Genomic DNA, 21,016 nt, shown 5'->3' with positions numbered 1-21,016 from the left:
GGTAATTTGGGGGCCCAGACTCCTCTTGTCTTGTGGCCCTACCATCTCCTAGGGTTTCAAACTCTTTGCTTAAAGCCAGTGGAAGGGGGAAGCCTATATGGCAAGGCACATGTACTTCTTACCTAAGTTGTCACGAGATAACACTAAGATGTGATCTTCCAAGTTATGAAGGATAACATAAATAATTAGATTTGTGTGGCATTCTTCAAACTCAAAACTACTAAGATACTTTCTTGTTTACCAACTTAAGACAAAAAATTCTAACAAATTTAAGGAGAAGTTTAGCCTTTCTGAATTAATGTAAGTAAAATGGGTTAGCATCTGTTTCTTTGCTGGTGTATCATTCAAGTGCAAAAAGTACTCATGTTCAAAAACAAAGCCTGGAAAAAAATATCTGTCTGTAAATTGATTGAGTTTATATGCTTCAAGGGGTTTGTCAATCAGAACCAATTGTAATACATGTTATCATAAAAATGAAACAGCCCCGGAGTTTGTCACTATCCTCATTATTCATAATATGTTCTTATTCTCAGGGTAATCGCTGATCAAATCCTTAAAAATTAATTTTGTAGTGTGCCCTCAAAAGATCTCACTCTCCATGCTTTTATTGTAGATAGTACAAAACTTGACCAGAAACATTTAGTCCTATCTCCCAGAAATGTTTCTTCTTTTTCCCTTTTTCCATGAAAGCCATCTGCTATAAGCTGAAGATGAGGAAATCAGATTCTTGGAAGGAATAGCAAGAGAATGGGTATCAGAAACACTTGACTGTTGATATACAGGGACTACATTAATGGGTACCGCTATACTGTATGGGTTGTGTCACAGGATTTATGGGTACCTGTGACTGAGTCAGGACTTCTGGTGTGATTTGAGTCCTGAAGCAGAAGACAGAGCCCAAGACCATCAGAACCCAGGCATTTCAGGTATAAACGAATCTTCTCTAATTATTACCCCCACTTTACAGCTAAGGAGACTGAGGCTCAGACTGTCTAAGGAACTTGCAAAAGTCACTGATTATTGAAGCAGAACTGTGGAGTAGAGGACTTCAGTATGTCTGATGGCAGTTTTTGTTTGTTGTTTGTCTTTTAATTAGTGGCAAGCCCAGAAGGAACAAAGACCAATGGATGATTCCTGAGGGACTGGAAAGGGCTTCATTAAGGGGAACGCTTTGGTATCTGGAAGTGGATTTGAGGTTCCTGAAAAGCAGCTGAGCGTTCAGAGACCTGGGCTGTAGGCAGAGAAGGCCTAACTGGGCTTTGTCTTTTAGTGTCAAGGGTAGTGAGAGTGTGAAACAGGTTAGGGAAGGGGGTTTTCTTTCCCTGCCTGCATACTTCTGAGAGCGTCCAGGCTCCTACGCAGTCTGATTCTCCTTCACATGAACTTGGGATGTTAGTTCTGTGGTTCTTTCTTTTGACTACAAAGGAAGGCATGCTCTGTCTCATTATTAGTGTGTTCTTTTTTTTTTTTTCTTCAGTTTATTTTTAGAGAGAGAAAGAGAGAGATAGTGCTGGGGGGGGGTGGGGCAGAGAGAGAGAGGGAGACACAGAATCTGAAGCAGGCTCCAGGCTCTGAGCTGTCAACACAGAGCCAAATGTGGGGCTCGAGCTCACAAACCACGAGACCATGACCTGAGCCGAAGTCGGATGCTTAACTGACTGAGCCACCCAGGCGCCCCATTATTAGTGTGTTCCTAAAGCCAAAGTAGTTGTTTTGAGACTATTCTTTTCTTAAAGCCAAAGTAGTTGTTTTGAGACTACTCTTTTAAATATTTTCCTTAACTTTTATAATATTAGCAATAAACGATTCGTAAGAAATGAAAATCCTTTCTACGTCAAATAAACCATTTATTGTAAATGATAATTTTTCTTGCCGTTAGCTTAAAGAAAATTAGTAAAAATATTTTAGTTTTAGAGAACACTTGAAATCAGTTAAGAGGTAACTATGTTTTTCTTTTCCACAAAATGGTTAGATTCTTACTTTTTATCTCCCACAGTAGACTCTCCACTAGGTTTTACGTTCCTTGTTTCCATAGGAATCATCAGCAAACATTGCTGTATCTATGTCTCTACATTTTTATTTATCTGTATCTGTGATGATCATTATATTTTTATTTTTGTTAAAAAATTATTAACGTTTATTTATTTTTGTGAGAGAAAGGGAGAAAGAGCATGAGCAGGGGAGGGGCAGGGAGAGAGGGAGACACAGAATCTGAAGCAGGCTCCAGGCTCTGAGCTGTCAGTACAGAGCCTGATGTGGGACTCGAACCCTTGGACCAGGAGATCATGACCTGAGCTGAAGTCGGATACTTAACCGACTGAGCCACCCAGGCTATTTTTAAATTAACTTCCATGTGACACTTTTTGTTCTATTATTGACTTATTGATTATTTGTATCTTCATTCCACAAAAAGGACTTAAGATGGCTAGAACCTACTTATCTGGTAATATATGATCATAAAGGAGAAAGTTGGGGAAAAGAGAAAAACACGAATAAATTGAGAAGATGAAGTCAGGGTAATGTCTTACCCAAATATATGCCACAGGTGCTGAAGCACATGTGCACCTTGCCGTAGGTGGGCTACAAACTTAGTCCCCATTTCTAACAATTGATTTAAATGTTACAGAACCTACTGCGATCCCAAGACACAAAGTAGTAAGTTAAGGGAGGCACAGCTGTCCTTAGCACTGAGGTCACAAAGTACACAAACCATGAACATTTGTCCAACACTCACTATGTGATTACGCAGAATGCAGAGATGGCTTCTGACCGAAAGGACCTTCTCGGGACACAATGTCACATCCAATAGTTGGGAATTTAAAACTGGCCCCTCAGTGGATGCTCCACCCTGCCTGGTATCTTTGCTGTGTGTGTTGCTCCTCATTCTCCCAGTCCTTATGATGACTTTCTAAAAACCCCATCTACTCTTCAAATTCCCTAATCCTCTTTATTCATCTTTTACCTTCCCCTGTCTCAGAAAATGACCTACTGCAGAGACAAAACGGAAGCCATCAGCTGGGAACGGAGTCTTTCCACTACCGCTGCAAGGGGCCTTCCTCTCTTCTTGGCATGTGCTAGTGGAGCCACTCCACCCTGGTAAGGATAATTCTCCCACTTAGGCTACCCTGTCTTTTGCTTCTCAAAAGCCTGTGCTCAACATGACTCATTGTCTCTTGTGTAGTCATCCTCTCTCTTTCATTAGCCCTGAAATATGCCCAGACTCCTCCATCTTAAAAGCAAAACAAAATAAAAAAGCCTCCTGGATTCTGCATCTCTATCCTGGACCAAGTCACTCTCAGTGACCTCCCCATTTACAGCCAAAATTCCCAAAAGACACCCTGTGCTCACTGCTCCCTTCCCCCTACTTCCTGGTTATCCTTCGAGCCCTTTCACTGTGATCTACACTTATAAACTATGCTTATAAGATCACCAGTCACCTGAGTGGCACCAAATCCTATGAACATCTTTCAGCTTTGTGATTTCTTTAGTTTATTTTCCAAACAGTCTTCCTCTTTTTTTTTTTTTTATGCATGAGGCAGAGTACACTCTAGTGTCTCTCACAACTAAAGACCCTTATTGATACTCTGACTCCTCAACCTTGTCTTACACTTCTCTTCTCTTTGCTCTTCCTGGTCCATTCACGCTTTTTTTCCCCCCCTCCCTTTTCCAGTTCCTTAAGTAAGCTCTCTTATTTGCTACCACAGGGCCTTAGCACATGCTGTTTTGCCTGTCTGGAAATCTCTCCCTCTTTAGTTGAGAGTTTTAATTCTTTAGATTCAGACCAAATGCCCCTTCTTCTGAAGAGCCTTCCCTAGATCCCCTGACTTGACAGGAAACCCTGCTATAGATTCTCAAAGCTCAGCAGTGCAGTTTAATATTCTCATAGAGTATCGGCTAGCTTTTTGCCTGGCTTGGTGGTAGGATTTTAATTTTAATTCCAACCACATTCTGACATTCCAGAAACATATTTGATGGATTATTCAAGTAGGATGTGTGTGGCCATTGTTTAAACAGTGGGTAGAACATCCTTTCAAGTCAGAGTGTTTGTCCGGATGACTCACGGGCCTTCCAAGGCTGTCTGAGAACATCTCTGACTATTGTCTTTATTATGATCGTGACACTTGCCGAAAAACAACCAGGTCAGAGGCCCTGAGCCAACGCAGAGGGAGCCTACCTAGATGCTGCCATGGAAGGCCTTTACCTGAGTGATTCATGGTTGCTGCCTCTGGCTGTTGTCTATATGGCTGCAGGGAGATTTACTGGCAGGTCCTCCAATGCCTTAGAGTCAGGCTCTTCATCACAGTACACACTTCCGTTACCACCTTTTGTTTTTCATTATCCCTTGAGTTGCAAAGAGTCCTTGTTCTGGTGTACTTGCTGTGTAGGTGTAGGAGGAAGAATACATACAAGTAATATTTTGTTTAGGATTTTGAAATAAATATTAATTTGACACTGTAACCCAGAGGAGGAGTGCAGGGGCAAAGGTACGTTCTGCATTGTCCACATGGGAGAAACAGGTCAAGTAAGCAATAACTATGAAGACAGGTGTAGAACCTGGGCATGCTGACTTTAAATGTAGTATTCTTTTCTCTCCTACCATCGATTTAAAAGTGTTTTAAACTCTTCATCTTCTTCTTTTCATGTAAGTTCTTGTGTATGTTTACATTATTATCCATTTTCAACTCAGTGCAGCAAAGATCCATTGAGTGTTGGCTGTATTGAAGATTCTGGGGGGTATGCGACAAAAAATGGAAGTTCTTTATGCTTATAATTTGGTGGGCGTGGAGGTGGAGACAGGATAATGTCACGTACTCTGTGACTTTGGTGCCTCATGCCCACCCTGCATAGAATTGATCGGGATTGGTTTAAGTTTAGCTTGTCTTATATCCCATTCTTTAATTTATATATATATATTTATTTATATAATAAATAAATATAAATATAAATTTATATTATAAATTATATAAATTATATAATTATATAAATTATATAATTTATAAATTATTATAAATATAAATATAAATATAAATTTATATATATTTATTTATTTATATATAAATATATAGATATATATAAATATATAGATATATAAATTATATATATAAATTATTATATATATATAAATTATATAATTATATATATATATTATATATTATATATGTAAATTATATAATATATATATATTTATATATATAAAAATATTTATATATATATATAAATAATTATATATATAAATTATATAATTATAATTTATATATCTATATATTTTTTAAATATATATATATTTATTTATATATATATAAATATATAGATATATATAAATATATAGATATATATAAAAATTTTATATATATCTTGTGAAGATCTATTCACCTGTTGGACACCAAGTCAGATGACAAAAGGACTTACAAGAAGAAGATCCTGCTGACAAATGACTTTGTCTCTTTTCCTAATCTTGATCCAAAGGGAGGGACAGATGGCAACTGAGCATCGAGGTGGGTCTGAAGGTTGGCAAAGTCGAAGAATTATTTATTAATATTTCAACTTTTCAATATTTCACTGTACAGTATTTCAATATTTAAATTACCCAGCTTGAGGACCTACTGAGAAAAGTCTGAGCTTTGTTTTTCACTTCTGCCAACCCATCATGAAAGAGTAGAATGAGTGTTCACTCTCTGTGACATAATACACTGTTAATTGCCTTCCTCAATATACAACCTAGTCATGTGAGATAAAGACTACATTTTCCAGCTTCCATCATGAGTAGCCTGACAGTGTGACTATGTACTGGCCAATGAGATGTAACGGCAGATTATGGCCACCTGAGGGAATCTTAAAAGACACGTGGCAGGGTGCCTGGGTGGCTCAGTCGGTTAAATGGCCGACTTCGGCTCAGGTTGTGATCTAACAGTTTGTGAGTTCAAGCCCCGTGTAGGGCTCTGTGCTGACAACTCGGAGCCTGGAGCCTGAAGCCTGCTTTGGATTCTGTGTCTCCCTCTCTCTATGCTCCTCTGCCTATCTCTATCTGTCTCTCTCAAAAACTAATAAAAATTAGAAAAAAAACAACAACACGTGGCGCACCCCCTTTACCTACTTCTGTATGGTCAACGCGCGAACAGTTGCCTTTGGTCATGGGATGGCATTGAGACAGCTGGTGGAATGTTCATATAGAAGCCTCTGTACCAGATCGGGGGGCTATCACAGAATTTCCTTTAAGGGGGATAAAATAAAAATCAGTCTTTTGAAGGCCATTGTTATCTTGAGGTTTATGTCACAGTCTGCTGAACGCAATGCTAACTGAATTCCTCCCACTCAGTCCCCATTATGACGTTCCTAACGCCTGTATTTTTTATTTGTTCCCAGAGAAAGACAACCCATATATTTCTGTATGTCTACGCCCTGGGGTTTATCCATATATAAGCGCAAGCCATCAGACACTATTATGGCCAAACAGATACAAATAATTTTTTGTTTATTTGTGTGAGTGATGTGAAAGGAAAGGACTCAAGGGGAAAATGGAAGGAATTCTGGGATATTGGCTGGATACTTGAGCACTGGGAAGTGAGTTGGGGTTTATAGTTTCAGTTAGTAGTAGGGTTCTGATTTCACTGAAAAGCAATACCTTTGTGGATACAGGATTTCTCATGGAGGTGGCCATGTGGATGCCCATGTAGACCAGACACTAGATGTTTTAGTCTTGAGAGCTTCAGTGAAGATCTCTGCGCCTGAGGTTGGAAGGAGAAGTATGGTGGTGCCATTTCTTTTTTTTTTTTTTTTTTTTAATATTTTTTTCAACGTTTATTTATTTTTTGGGGGACAGAGAGAGACAGAGCATGAATGGGGGAGGGTCAGAGAGAGAAGGAGACACAGAATCGGAAACAGGCTCCAGGCTCTGAGCCATCAGCCCAGAGCCCGACGCGGGGCTCGAACTCACGGACCGCGAGATCGTGACCTGGCTGAAGTCGGACGCCTAACCGACTGCGCCACCCAGGCGCCCCTTTTTTTTTTTTTTTTTTTTTTTTTTCTGGACACTGTAGCTCTAGATTTCTTGTTTAAAAGAATGGAAGGGGAGGTAATCCAAGAAGGTGACTTTTTTTTGGATTTCTCAAAATGTTTGTTCTCTGGGGACATTGAGTCAGCTTTGATTCATTTTGGAACCCAAAGAAATGTTACGTTGCTTGCCCCTCATGGAATTATTCACACCATTAGTGTAGGATGGAATGTTCATGATCTCCTTTTCCTCTCTTCTCAAAGCCCACAAGATGTTTCTCCATTAAAAATGTACATCTCATTTCAACCTGCCAAGTATAAAGCATTTAGGATAAATATGTACAGTAGGAGATTAATTACTTAATAAATTCAACACGTAAATTGAACGTATGCTTTGTGCCAGGCACTGTTATAGGCCACTGGGATTCATCAGAGAGCAAAGACAAATCCCTGCCCTTCTTGGAGCTCACCTTCTATCTGGTGGACAGACAGTAAACACAATACATTGCTAAATAGAGAATGCTAGAGGGTGATTTAGTAGGCGTCTCAGAGTGAAGAGACACAACATACTTTTGTTTCCTGGCTGCTTTAAACCCAGAGAGAGGCGAATCTGTCTGTCTTAGTGAAAATGTACCAGATGAGAGAGTACAGTCCAGAGCATTTTAAGAAAACGACCCTTTGTAAGCTTACATGGAGAATTCCTGGAATTGTCCAAAACAGTACCCTTAGGTATGACTGAAAATCCTGCCAAAAGTAGCAGATTTGAGAAGCAGACATCTGATCCCAAACATTTTGCAGCTTATAAACAGAGCAGCACATGGACAAGAGGTAAAGACATTAAAAATACAACAGATGAATGAATTTCTTGCTTTCCCGAGGCTAAGGACAGTGGTGCACTTGGGGTGTTAGTGACGGTCTCCAAGGAGAGAGATTGATTTCTGTTGGCCTTTGAAATTTTCCCTGTTACAGCAAACTTCCTGAAATGTGTGCAGATTGAGAACACTTTCATCTGGTTAACTAAGAGTGATTATGCTGTGTATTGGCTTTTCTATCGGTCCTGGTCGGTTCAGAGTGAGGATGGGCTTGGCAGCTGCTGTTGGGATGGATCTGCTGAATTTGGAGTGTTTGTCTCAGCAGGTGGCCCTGAGAGAAGGGGCTGAGGAGTAGATAACTAGATGTTATAAGAAAAGATAGAACCACTGACAGCGTGAGGATATAGGACAAGGATTAAGGGTCCCTCAAGTTCCCTCCATTTTGGACAAATGGAGGATGGAAAAGAAGGGCTGGTAAAGGCAAGAGCTGGGAAGGCATTATTTAATACACCCTGAACTGAGCAGGACCAGGCCAGGGAGAGGGTTCAAGGGATTTGTGGTTTCAAGGAAGGTTGGAAATGAGGGTCCTCCCCTTGGAATTGAGAGGAGGTGACTCGAGGGGGAGTTTTGACTTGGAACCGAGGGCTGAGTTGGAAGGATGACAAAGAACATTTAAGGGATTCTGAGGTTTATAGGCTGACTCAGACCACTGCCATAAAAGAGCATTTTCATCCATGCCTGAAGGGTTAAAAATTAGCTGGTAAAATAAAGTATATGCTCTGCTTTGACTGTGGCACAGTTTTTAAAGAGAGAGGTTGACTTTATCCTGGATGTGGGTGTCTCAGGTTATAAATGATCTGACGTATGCTGTCTGCACAGAGCAGGCAGTCTAAATGTTTCTGGATTTGGGGATTCAGAGTAGGTGTTGATTCAGATCTGCAGTTCACTGTCTCACTTACTTTCTGCCATTTTGTCCTCCACTGAGAAATCAGAATATGTTTTCTCTTGGCATAATACATGAAAACTTCACTTAGAACCCACAGATGTTGTTTTCTTGCATTTTGTGTGTTTGTGTGTGTGTGTTATAGTTATATATAGTATACATATATGCTATATATAGTTACAGTTATATGTTGTATATTATTCTATATTATATAGTATGTGAATATATATATAGTTATATACTATATAATTCTATACTTATAGTGCCTGAATATATAGTTATATATGGTATATAATTCTATACTTATAGTATGTGAATATATATAGTCATAGTTATATATAGTATATAATTCTATATTATATAGTCTGAATATATATAGTTATATGTGTATATAATTCTGTACTTATAGTATGTGAATATATATAGTTATAGTTATATATAGTCTATAACCATATGCTATGTGGTATGTGAATATATATAGTTATAGTTTTACATAGCATATAATTCTATAATATATAGTATGAGTATAGTTTTATATAGTATATAATTCTATACTATATAGTGTGTGAATATATATAGTTACAGTTTTATGTACTATATAATTCTATAATATACAGTTATGTATATATAGTTATACAGTATATAGTGAATATATATAGTTATATATAGTATATAACTATAAGCTATACGGTATGTGAATATATATAGTTACAGTACCGTTATGTACTATAGTATATATGTATAGTATATACAATTATATACAATTATAGCCATACATATAAGAAACAAAGTGATAAGAAATACATATAGTTATATATATTATGTATATAAATTATATGTATGTATACATGTTTTATATGTTATATGTATATAAATATATAACTATATAATTATAACTGTATATATATAACCATATAGTGTTTCATAACTTTAAAACATTGCATGTGCTTTTAAAAAGATTCATTTTACTCTTTAAACAGCTAAACTTACAGTTTGGAAATGCTATCACTAAGCAGCAGATGCTTGGTGTTTGAGCCACAGGATTTAAATTTTTCCCAATTCAGATGAGGTTTTCTGTTCAGGCTCCAGAAGTAGTTTTCCTTCTCTCTCTCTTTCTCGATCAGTGAAAACATAAATGTAAATACACACACATAAATATATACAGAGATATATATGCACTCTTATATATACACACATACATGTTCACATATCTACCTTTATTTTTTTTTTTTTTATTTTTTTATAAATTTTTTTTTTCAACGTTTATTTATTTTTGGGACAGAGAGAGACAGAGCATGAACGGGGGAGGGGCAGAGAGAGAGGGAGACACAGAATCGGAAACAGGCTCCAGGCTCTGAGCCATCAGCCCAGAGCCCGACGCGGGGCTCGAACTCACGGACCGCGAGATCGTGACCTGGCTGAAGTCGGACGCTTAACCGACTGCGCCACCCAGGCGCCCCGCACATATCTACCTTTAAAAGACCAGTTGAACGTTGGGAACATTGAAGAAAATAGCCTCACTATGTTTAAATATGGTGCTTTAGAGCAATTTTCTAATGAAATAATTTGGCACGTTTTTCACTAACCTTTTATCTGTCATCACTTTTTCTAATTTTAATATATTTCACACCAGACTTGGATTACCACATTTGATTTAAACTCACCCGATTTCCCTTCCTGGGGTGATTTCATGACTTTGGGAACTGAAGCTCTTGGATCAAAGCTTTGCTACATCTCAGCAGCTGTCTTAACCACTCTAGAGAGAGCTGTTTGAGTCCTTCCAAGCGCATCAAAGAGAAGGTGTTAGCTTGCCTTTCTCACCCACCCTGCTCTCAGAACATCTGCTTCCCGCCTCCCATATGCAAGACTCTAAAGAAAGTGTCGTAAGAGAGGGCAATTCTGTTGAGAGGGTATATGCTCTCCTGACTAGGACTTTTTCAATACTGAAGGATTTTCTTGCCATTTTGCTCTTAATAAGCTTGAGAGCAGCTCATAAATCATGTTGTACTGGCAAGGGTGCTAGGTAAGGAATCAGGTGGTCTTAATGACTGTCAGCTCTGCCGTGAGGTAGCGTTGTCCTTTTGGGCAAATCATGGGTTCTCTGATTCTCCATTTCTTTATGTATGAAAAGACTTGGTAGGATGTAATGGCCTTAAATTTCTTTAAAATTTTATGATAACAGTCCATTTTTGACACCTTTATTATCATATTGATCTTACATGTATGGACTAATATTTTGCCCTAAATCATTGCTGACTTCATTCCTAATAATTTCCTTGATTTACAATCTTTTTCTTTGTAAAAATTGAAATTACAAGTTTTGTGCATATAGTGAAAACCATTTGAACACATTTAAACAGAAGATTCATCCAAGTTTTGTTTTATTTATTTTATTTTATTTTATTTATTTTATTTTATTTATTTTATTTATTTTGTGTTTGCTCTAAATTTTTCTACTAAAGTATCTTTATCAGATGGCTGTTGAAGAGTTGTCATTACACATTTATGTGCTATAGTGTTGACAACATGATCATGAACATTCACTATAATGTTACAAATTACCCTTTGAAATGAAAAATGTAAGGTCTTATGCCTAACCACTGAGTGATTATTGTAATAAATGCAGATGTGATTTTCTAAAAAGTCTTATTAGTTGGACAGAAATAAAAAAGTCCTGAGAGTTCCCAGCTTGGGTGGAGTGTGAAGATATGGAAATGGGTAGGGGCTCCTAGGGAGGGTGGTGGGGGAAGGCAGCAGGGAACCCCAGGCATCCCCAGGCATTTTAAAGACGTGGTAGAGTTTGGTGAGTTCTTTATAGGTTTTGGATAGTAGCCCTTTGTCCGATATGTCATTTGCAAATATCTTTTCCCATTCCATCAGTTGCCTTTTAGTTTTGTTGTTTGTTTCCTTTGTAGTGCAGAAGGTTTTTATCTTCATGAGGTCCCAATAGTTCATTTTTTGCTTTTAATTCCCTTGCCTTTGGAGATGTGTCAAGTAAGGAATTGCTGCAGCTGAGGTCAGAGAGGTTTTTTCCTGCTTTCTCCTCTAGGGTTTTGATGGTTTCCTGTCTCACATTCAGGCTCTTGCACTGTTGGTGGGAATGCAAATTGGTGCAGCCACTCTGGAAAACAGTGTGGAGGTTCCTCAAAAAATTAAAAATAGATCTACCCTATGACCCAGCAATAGCACTGCTAGGAATTTACCCAAGGGAAACAGGAGTGCTGATGCATAGGGGCACTTGTACCCCAATGTTTATGGCAGCACTTTCAACAATAGCTAAATTATGGAAAGAGACTAAATGTCCATCAACTGATGAATGGATAAAGAAGTTGTGGTTTATATATACAATGGAATACTACTTGGCAATGAGGAAAAATGAAATATGGCCTTTTGTAGCAATGTGGGTGGAACTGGAGAGTGTTATGCTAAGTGAAATAAGTCATGCAAAGAAAGACAGATACCATGTGTTTTCACTCTTATGTGGATCCTGAGAAACTTAACAGAAGACCATGGGGGAGGGGAAGAAAAAAAAAAGGTTAGAGAGGGAGGGAGCCAAACCATAAGAGACTCTTAAAGACTGAGAATAAACTGAGGGTTGATGGGGGTGGGTGGGAGGGGAAAGTGGGTGATGGGCATTGAGGAGGGCACCTGTTGGGATGAGCACTGGGTGCTATATGGAAACCAATGTGACAATAAATTTCATATTAAAAAAAGAAAAATAAATAAAGACATGGTAGAGGAAGAGGAGACCTTAGACTGAGAAGAAACATGAAGCAAGGGAGCAAGGAGGGAGAAACTTTCAAAAAAGAGAGAGTGGTCAGGACTGCAAAATCTTATAAGGAGGCAGTCTAAAATAAGGTTTTAAAAGGGTCTTTTGCTAGAAAGAAATCCACCCATGCTACAGTAATTGGGGTTTGCTTGAAGGATACTTTATGGGGTTTCAGGTAAATTCAAGAGCAAACCCCAAACACAACTGGACAACAAAAGGACTAGCTGCTGGGATTTGGAAAGCCACCAGGAACCAAAGCTGTTCTCTCCACCCCTTTCCCAGGGGCCATCTCTAAGCAGCTGCTTAGTTATCTGTTCCCAGCCAACTCCTTTCTCTGTGGTTTCTTGAATATGGCCACAGTGGCCTCCTCACCAACTGCCACATGTCCTTTGATCTTAGTTCATATTCATGGGAGAGAGAACCTAGCCAAGCTCTTCTTTTTGAGCCTGTACACACATATCGCAAATTTCTGGCCTATTTTATGGGTTGGCTGTCTTTAGATCACATGCCTTCTCTTGGTTAATCCCTGGTGTCTGGGCTGGGGAGTTGCCTGGAGGAGTCTGGTGGTAGAGAGAACATGTAGGTCTACTTGACAAAGCCTGTGGGCCATGGCACAGCAGATACATCCTGAAGGGGTGTGGGCTGGCTACTTTAAGTCCAAAGGAGAGGCTCGTTCAGCAGGTAAATTTATCAGCATGTCCAGTCCAAGATCCATTTGATTTAGCTACTGAATTGTACCTCTAATTTTGGAAAGAATGCTTTCCATAGAATGGTGTCAGGTGGCAATCAGATTGTATTGGAATGAGGAGTGAACAGGAGGTTACAAGCGAGCACAGTATTGACTATATATTTTTGCCGTGTATAAGCAAAAGAAATAAAAGATGGAAGCCAAAGGAAGTATATAGACCTGATAAAGGACATTTTTAAAAGATTTAATGTATAAAAGTAATTTTACCTTTTTTTTTTCCTGAATGGAATGAAGGAAAGGTTGAAGATACGTATAGAAAGAGGATGATGGATGTAGTGGAAGGATATATGTAAGATGGCAGGAGAGACCACGTATTTTGTGATATGGGAGGAAAAATGTATCAGTGACATAGGCTAGATTATGCTGCAATAACAAAAACCCCCAAAATCTTAGTGGTTCTTTAAAAAGGCTTAATTCTTATTCCTGCTACATGTTCTACTTTAATGTCTCATCATAGTTACCCTGATGGTGCCAAATACTTCTAGTTTCTGTCTGTGCCAGAGGGGAAGCAAGGTCTGGAGGGTTTCCCATTGTCAGTTAAATGCTCTAGCCCCAAAGCAACATGTGTCATTTCCCCTCACCATCCCTGGTAAGAACTAGTTAAGCCATCTCCCAGTACAAAGGGATGAGATACTGTGATCTTAACAAGTGCCAGAAAGGTGGATAGTTGGGGTGCTTGATAAGCAACCTAATGACTTCAAGAAATAAAGAAAATGATGAGATTGAATGCATGTAGCTCTGTGAGTGGTGCTGAGAAATCGAGGGAGTCCTGTTAGGCAGAAGGCAAGGTGTCCATGTACAGGGAGGGTGAAGGCCTAAAAATAGTTGTTGGTGAGGGAGTAATGAGATATGCAGAGAGGCATTGCAGGTTATTCTTAAGAACATGACCGAGGATGGTGACACTAATCTGCTGATTCCGGATTACTTTCTCTGGTAATATTCATGAGCCCAGATATGGATGGGAAATGTGGATGATTGGTTGATCCAGGATGGGGTTTTCTTGGACATGTGCAGCAGAAGGACATGTGTGCAAGGGAGTTGAGAATATTAGTAAGTATGTGGTTGAATGATGGGTCGTGTGATCTAGGCTAATAGGGAATTTCCTGAAAAGAAGAAAGGATGGTTGGATTAGAGACAATGGAGGAAAAGCAGAACAGGCTAAATTAAAAAAAAATATCCTTGCCTAAGCATCTAAGAATTATTTAAGATAGCAAGTCGGTTAGGATGCTTTGAGCGGGCATTTAGCAGGCAGCCCTATTTTCATGGCTGTCAATGATGAGGGCTTTTATTACTCGCTTACTAAAAAGTATGGAGATAGACCATCTGGAAATAGGCCTAGTGACTCAGTGATATCATCAAGGACCCAGGTCCGTTTCATGTGTCCACATTGCCAGCCTCAGTGTATTTGCATTCCTTCACAGGCTTGTTACTTCATAGTTGCAATGTGGCTGCCACAGTGCTAGGTACCATATCTCCACACAAAAACAGGAATGGAAGACAGAAGATGAGAGATCTTTGTCCTTGCATTTTTCTGTGTATCATGAATAAAATACTCCCTTTATGTCTGTTAGGTCAGAAGGAGGCACATGCCCACCTGTAGACCAGCCACTGGCTGAGAGCAGTGGGATTTCCCTGATGGATTTCAGGTGGATCGTTGCTCATTCCATGAGACTTGGGTACGTGGTTGCTTGAATAACATTGGGGTTATCTTATCAAGGAGGATGGGACAAACCCCTACTAGAGAACTAATAGTGAGTGCCACAAATAGGGATCTCCCTTGCTGGTAAATGACAAGACTGCATGTCCAGGGTATAAAACTACTATCATTGCTTATTCAGATTAAAAAAAAAAAAGTATAGATACAAGCTTTGAGCCAGCTAAGAAATTCTCACCAAGGGGAAGACATAGTAATATCATGTAAAATTTGAATTTATTTTATACAAGGTTGATTTAACCCCTCAGGACACCTACTGTTTCTTATGTGAAGCTTGTTCTTTGCAAGAACTTCTGCTGGCCGGCTTGCTCTAAGTCAAAATGGCTACCACAAGCCTAGTAAAAGTCTGCCATCATGGAACTAACAGTTCCAGAATAGTAAATCTTCACTAGTCTAGATTGTTCTTTCAAAAACCTAATGTTTCCTGGCCTTTCATGTAGTGCTTTACAAGTTTTGCGACGTATAGTGAGGGATAGAAAATTAGTTTGCTCTGTTTTACTTCTTCCCAGTTTGAATAGGAACAGTACCAAATTTACCAATATTGTTCCATCAACAGACATTCATTTTGCAATTTCAATATGAAAAGCGGTTTTTAGGTGCTCCTTGGTATGTAAAAATGAAAGACCCACAGGGCCTGCTCTCAAGGAGCTCCCATCGTTGCAGCTAATGCTGGTTTAATGACCTGGTGGGTGTAGGTAATTATTTGAACCCACCTTTCTCCACTCCTTGAAACGCTTAGTTTTTAAAGACCCAACATATTCTTTGGGTGTGCTGCCATATCTTTTTTCATATTTTTTGTCTCAATGCTTGATCTGACTGCAGCTTGTTTGTTGGAAAAGCTGAATGTTTTCTTATCCAAGAACTTGTATCATCTCAATCACTGTAAAATTGTTTGTTTTTCATGGTTTATTCTCTCTTCATGGGATTTCTGGTTGTGAAACTGAATAGTGACTTAAAAGATCACATCCTATACCCTGAGTCTGTAGGTTGCTTCTTTAATGCCCCTGATCTTTGAGTTTATGAATCCTGTCTCCTGGGGTCTGAGAAAAATGAGTGGGACTCTGGGTCTTTACCGTGCAACCCACCCGGATGCCCACCATGTATTCCGCCTCTTGGGAAGGGCTCGAAACCAAGGATCATGCTAACCGTGCACTTGATGAACGATGGACTGAATTTTATTTTTTATTTTATTATTATTTTTTTTCAATATATGAATTTATTGTCAAATTGGTTTCCATACAACACCCAGTGCTCATCCCAAAAAGTGCCCTCCTCAATACCCATCACCCACCCTTCCCTCCCTCCCACCCCCCATCAACCCTCAGGTTGTTCTCAGTTTTTAAGAGTCTCTTATGCTTTGGCTCTCTCCCACTCTAACCTCTTTTTTTTTTTTTCCTTCCCCTCCCCCATGGGTTTCTGTTAAGTTTCTCAGGATCCACATAAGAGTGAAAACATATGGTATCTGTCTTTCTCTGTATGGCTTATTTCACTTAGCATAACACTCTCCAGTTCCATCCACGTTGCTACAAAGGGCCATATTTCCTTCTTTCTCATTGCCACGTAGTATTCTATTGTGTATATAAACCACAATTTCTTTATCCATTCATCAGTTGATGGAAAAGGCTCTTTATCATTTATCATTTAGGCTCTTTCCATAATTTGGCTATTGTTGAGAGTGCTGCCATAAACATTGGGGTACAAGTGCCCCTATGCATCAGTACTCCTGTGTCCCTTGGGTAAATTCCTAGCAGTGCTATTGCTGGGTCACAGGGTAGGTCTATTTTTAATTTTCTGAGAAACGTCCACACTGTTTTCCAGAGTGGCTGCACCAATTTGCATTCCCACCAACAGTGCAAGAGGCTTCCCGTTTCTCCACATCCTCTCCAGCATCTATAGTCTCCTGATTTGTTCATTTTGGCCACTCTGACTGGTGTGAGGTGATATCTGAGTGTGGTTTTGATTTGTATTTCCCTGATGAGGAGCAACGTTGAGCATCTTTTCATGTGCCTGTTGGCCATCTGGATGTCTTCTTTAGAGAAGTGTCTATTCATGTTTTCTGCCCATTTCTTCACTGGGTTATTTGTTTTTTGGGTGTGGAGTTTGGTGAGCTCTTTATAGATTTTGGATACTAGCCCTTTGGACTAAATTTTAAAAACAGATGCTATATTTGAAAAACTAATTCTAAAAGAAAAAAAAAAGAAAGAAAAATGAATTCTAGCTAATTACATATAGGGTTTCTGAAGGCTGCATATATGGATATAGGATCTTCCTCTGGGCACCTACAGCACTAGGTACATTGCTTTTTCATTGCTTTCTAGTTGTTCAGTTTTCTGTGTCTTCCCCAAATAGTAAATTATGACAGCAGCTGCTGTTTTCCTTGACTGTGAGGTGGACACATTTGCCATTATGTCTTTTATGCTGTGTTCTGAGAGCCTCACATGCCATGTTTCAGCATTATTATTTGTTCACAATTAGCCTTTTGCTCATGGAGTGAATTTGTGATTCACTGCCCCAACTCATACTTTCCTCACCCCAATTTCTAGGCCAAATCCAAGGATAATTTGCTACCTTGGCATAATTTAATGAATTATGTAATGAACTAATGAGGTTACTCCATTCTCTCCTGGATCCCTAGGGTCCACAATTCCATCATGGAAGAACTATTCCATCTTTCAGTTTGGGCTGCTGTAACAAATTACTGTAGACTGGGTGGCTTATGAACAATAGAAATATATTTCTCATAGTTCGGGAGGCTAGAAGTCCAACATCAAGGCACTGGCAGATATGGTATCTGGTGAGAACCAACTTCCTGGTTCCCGGATGGCTGTCTTCCTGCTCACGTGGAAGAAAGACATAGCTCTGGTCTCTTCATCTCCTTATAAAGGGCTTCACTGTCATGGCTTCATCACTTCCTCATGGACCCACTTCCTAAAACCATCACATTGGGAGTTAGACTTCAAATACAAGTTTTGAAGGGGTATAACTAGTCCATACAACCCCACTGGATTAAGGCATTGCCTTCTGTTATTACTACTTCTGCAACATTCCCGGAGGCTAACCCATTTGCCTAAGACAGATTATACTGGTTCATTGTGCTTGCTTCCACTGGCCATGGTGATCTATAGTCTAACCGACCCATAGCTCCGTGGGCCAGAGTTGTGGGTTATTGCTGTGCTGGTTCTGGCCCTTGGCCAATTTGTTGTGCATTGTCAGACCATTGACGGTCAACATAAAGCTCAGCGAGTAAGGGAGAAAAGCTTTGCTGTTCATAAGGCATATGAAGCCACCTTCTCCATTCCCTCTATCCACCCCTCCCATAAGTGACTCTGCCTCAAAACCTCCCTCCTAGATCAACTATCTTTCTGAGAAAATGATGTTTCAGAATTTTAGCACATTTAAGTCTAAATGATATGGTTTGAAGGTAAACATATGTGAAAGTTTGCTCTACCTTGTGCAACAGCTGTTTATGTGAAAAATTATTTGTCAGTTGAAGTTTTGGAAATGTAAGTGTGTTTTAAAGGCTCCAAGGGAAATTTTTACTTAAAGGAATCTAGGAGTGAGGCTCCTAGAAAGTAAAGACTCCATTTTTCTGGGATACAAATAATCACAAACTGTTCTGTGAATTTGGAGTTTAGAGGGTTTCTCTCTCTGTCTCTGGATTTTCATTTTTATGGGTGATATTCTGTGTGCACAAACTGAGATTGTGTTCTTATCACACCATTGGGGGTTATGTTCAAATCATGAAGCAGTAGTTCACAGTACAAACCTGAGTTAATGCTCAGACTTAATTAATGAATCCATCAAACTCTATTTCTGTCTCTGTCTCTCACACATGCTAAAACACACACACACATTTGTGGCATAAATATAGCTATAAATTATACTGCATTTGAAGTGTGGAAGGAAGAGAGGGACTGTTTAATTAATTCTGACTACAGAAGGAGGCGGAGAAACTTGAGGAATTTTGAAGAGTGAAAGTCATAATTGACAAAATGATTTGCAGATCTTGATAGGAATTTTCTCTGGGGACTGTTTTGTCTCTCAGTTATAGCTAGTTTGAAATTTTTTTAGACGGAATGTGAATTTCTTTTTTAAACCATAATGACTCCGGATTCTCTTAGCACAGTTGGTACTATCACTTTGTGCTTATGTTTCATCTACCCAGGGGAATTTATCAAGGAGTCAAAACCTATTTTTTTTTAACAGGTCTTTTTGCTAGACTACAGTGATGTTTCTATTAAAAACAAAACATATATGGGCAAGTACATTTAATCTCTGTGTATTCTGAAGTTGCCTTTTCTTTTTGATATTCACTTTGTTGTATTTAATAACCTAATTGCTCAGACTATTAAAGAAACTGGAAAAGGAGGATGCTTTTATATTCCAGGTCTTTAGACATCTTGCTGTATTTTTCTGCTTCCAGATAGCCAAGGGGACCTTGGCTTAGAAGGAGGAACTTGACAGATGACTGTTGTCCATCTAAATGAAATCAGTAGCATGTTGTGGCTGAGCACAACTTCTCCTGACATAGAATTTGATTTGTCTCTTTTAAGCAGATTGCAGAGGCATAGAACAATGCAAACAATACCTAAGCAGAGGGTATCAGTTGTATGTCTCCTGCAAAGAACACAATTGCTGCAGAATGGGGAGGATTCTCTCCATAGTTGCTTTGTATCATCTTAGCCACCTGGCTTTGAATTCTTCATAGGACATAAAACCCAGAAACTAATGAGAGTATTCAGATTTGTGCTGTATTCCACTTGTGGCAACCCAGAGCTTCTGATAGATCTGAGAACAACCAAACTTCTCATGGGAAATCCCAGCGTTTATGGATTTTGTTAAGCACAGCTATAAATAATATTAATTATGTGATGGTGGTCACAGAGGCAGATCACTTCTGAAGTTCTCATTTTCTTTTTCTTTTTTGATTATTTAATTTTATTTTAATTCCAGTTTGGTTAACACACAGTGTTATACTAGTTTCAAGTGTACAATATGGCTATTCAACAATTCTCTACAACACCCAGTGTTCATCATGACAAGTGAACACCTTAATTCCTATCACCTATTTCACCCATCTTCCCATCCACCCACCCTCTGGTAACCATCACTTTGTTCTCTAGAGTTAAGAATATCTTTCTTGATTTCTCTCTCTTCCTTTGTTTTGTTTCTTAAATTCAACAGATAAGTGAATTCATATGGGATTTGTCTTTCTCTGACTTATTTCACTTAGCATTATACTCTTTAGTTCATCCATGCCATTGCAAATGGTGAGATTTTATTCTTTTTTTATGACTAAAAAAAGAATATATATATTATATTATATATTATATATATTATATATATGTTATATATAATATATTATATATACCATATACAATATAATATATATATTATATATTGTATATTGTATATTATATATTATATTATATATATTATATGTTATATAATATATTATGTATATATTATATTATAATATATTATGTATATATTACATATATTATATTATATATTATGTATATTATATATATGTATACATATACATATGTATATATGTATATATACATATGTATATATGTAATATATATATGTAATGTATATATGTAATATATATATGTAATACATATATGTAATATGTATATATATATATGTGTACATCACATATTCTTTATCTGTTTATCAGTTGATGGACATTTGGGTTGCTTCCATAATTTGGCTATTGTAAATAATGATGTTATAAAGATGGGGGTGTAATAAAAGGATGTAAAATATGATACAACTATTTGAAATGTTAAGGGAAGAGGAGTAAAATATGACTTCAAAATTAAGTGAATATCAGCTGAAAATAGACTGCTGTATGCAGAAGATGTTATATGTAAACTGCATGGTAACCACAAATTAAAAAACAGTAACAGATGAGCAAAAAATAAAGAATAAGGAAGCCAAGTATATCAAGAAAGCCAGCAATCCATGAAAGAGAAATAGAAAAAAGGATCAAAGAAAAACTATAAAAACACCCACAAAACAAAAAAAATCAATA

At 38.2% G+C, this 21,016-nt stretch overlaps 1 protein-coding gene across 1 annotated transcript in view; it reads left to right on the top strand.

The window, feature by feature from the left end:
• DTWD2 (DTW domain containing 2) overlaps nt 1–21,016 on the top strand; it is a 201,300-nt gene that overhangs the window by 153,271 nt on the left and 27,013 nt on the right. The window contains exon 8 of the transcript XR_007155486.1: nt 2,978–3,096. The gene's annotated coding sequence lies outside the window, so the exon portion shown is untranslated. The remainder of the gene's footprint in view (nt 1–2,977; nt 3,097–21,016) is intronic.

The sequence above is a fragment of the Prionailurus viverrinus genome, chromosome A1, assembly GCF_022837055.1.
Source record: "Prionailurus viverrinus isolate Anna chromosome A1, UM_Priviv_1.0, whole genome shotgun sequence".
NCBI classification, from domain to species: domain Eukaryota; kingdom Metazoa; phylum Chordata; class Mammalia; order Carnivora; family Felidae; genus Prionailurus; species Prionailurus viverrinus.
This window is presented reverse-complemented; position numbering and strand designations above follow the sequence as displayed.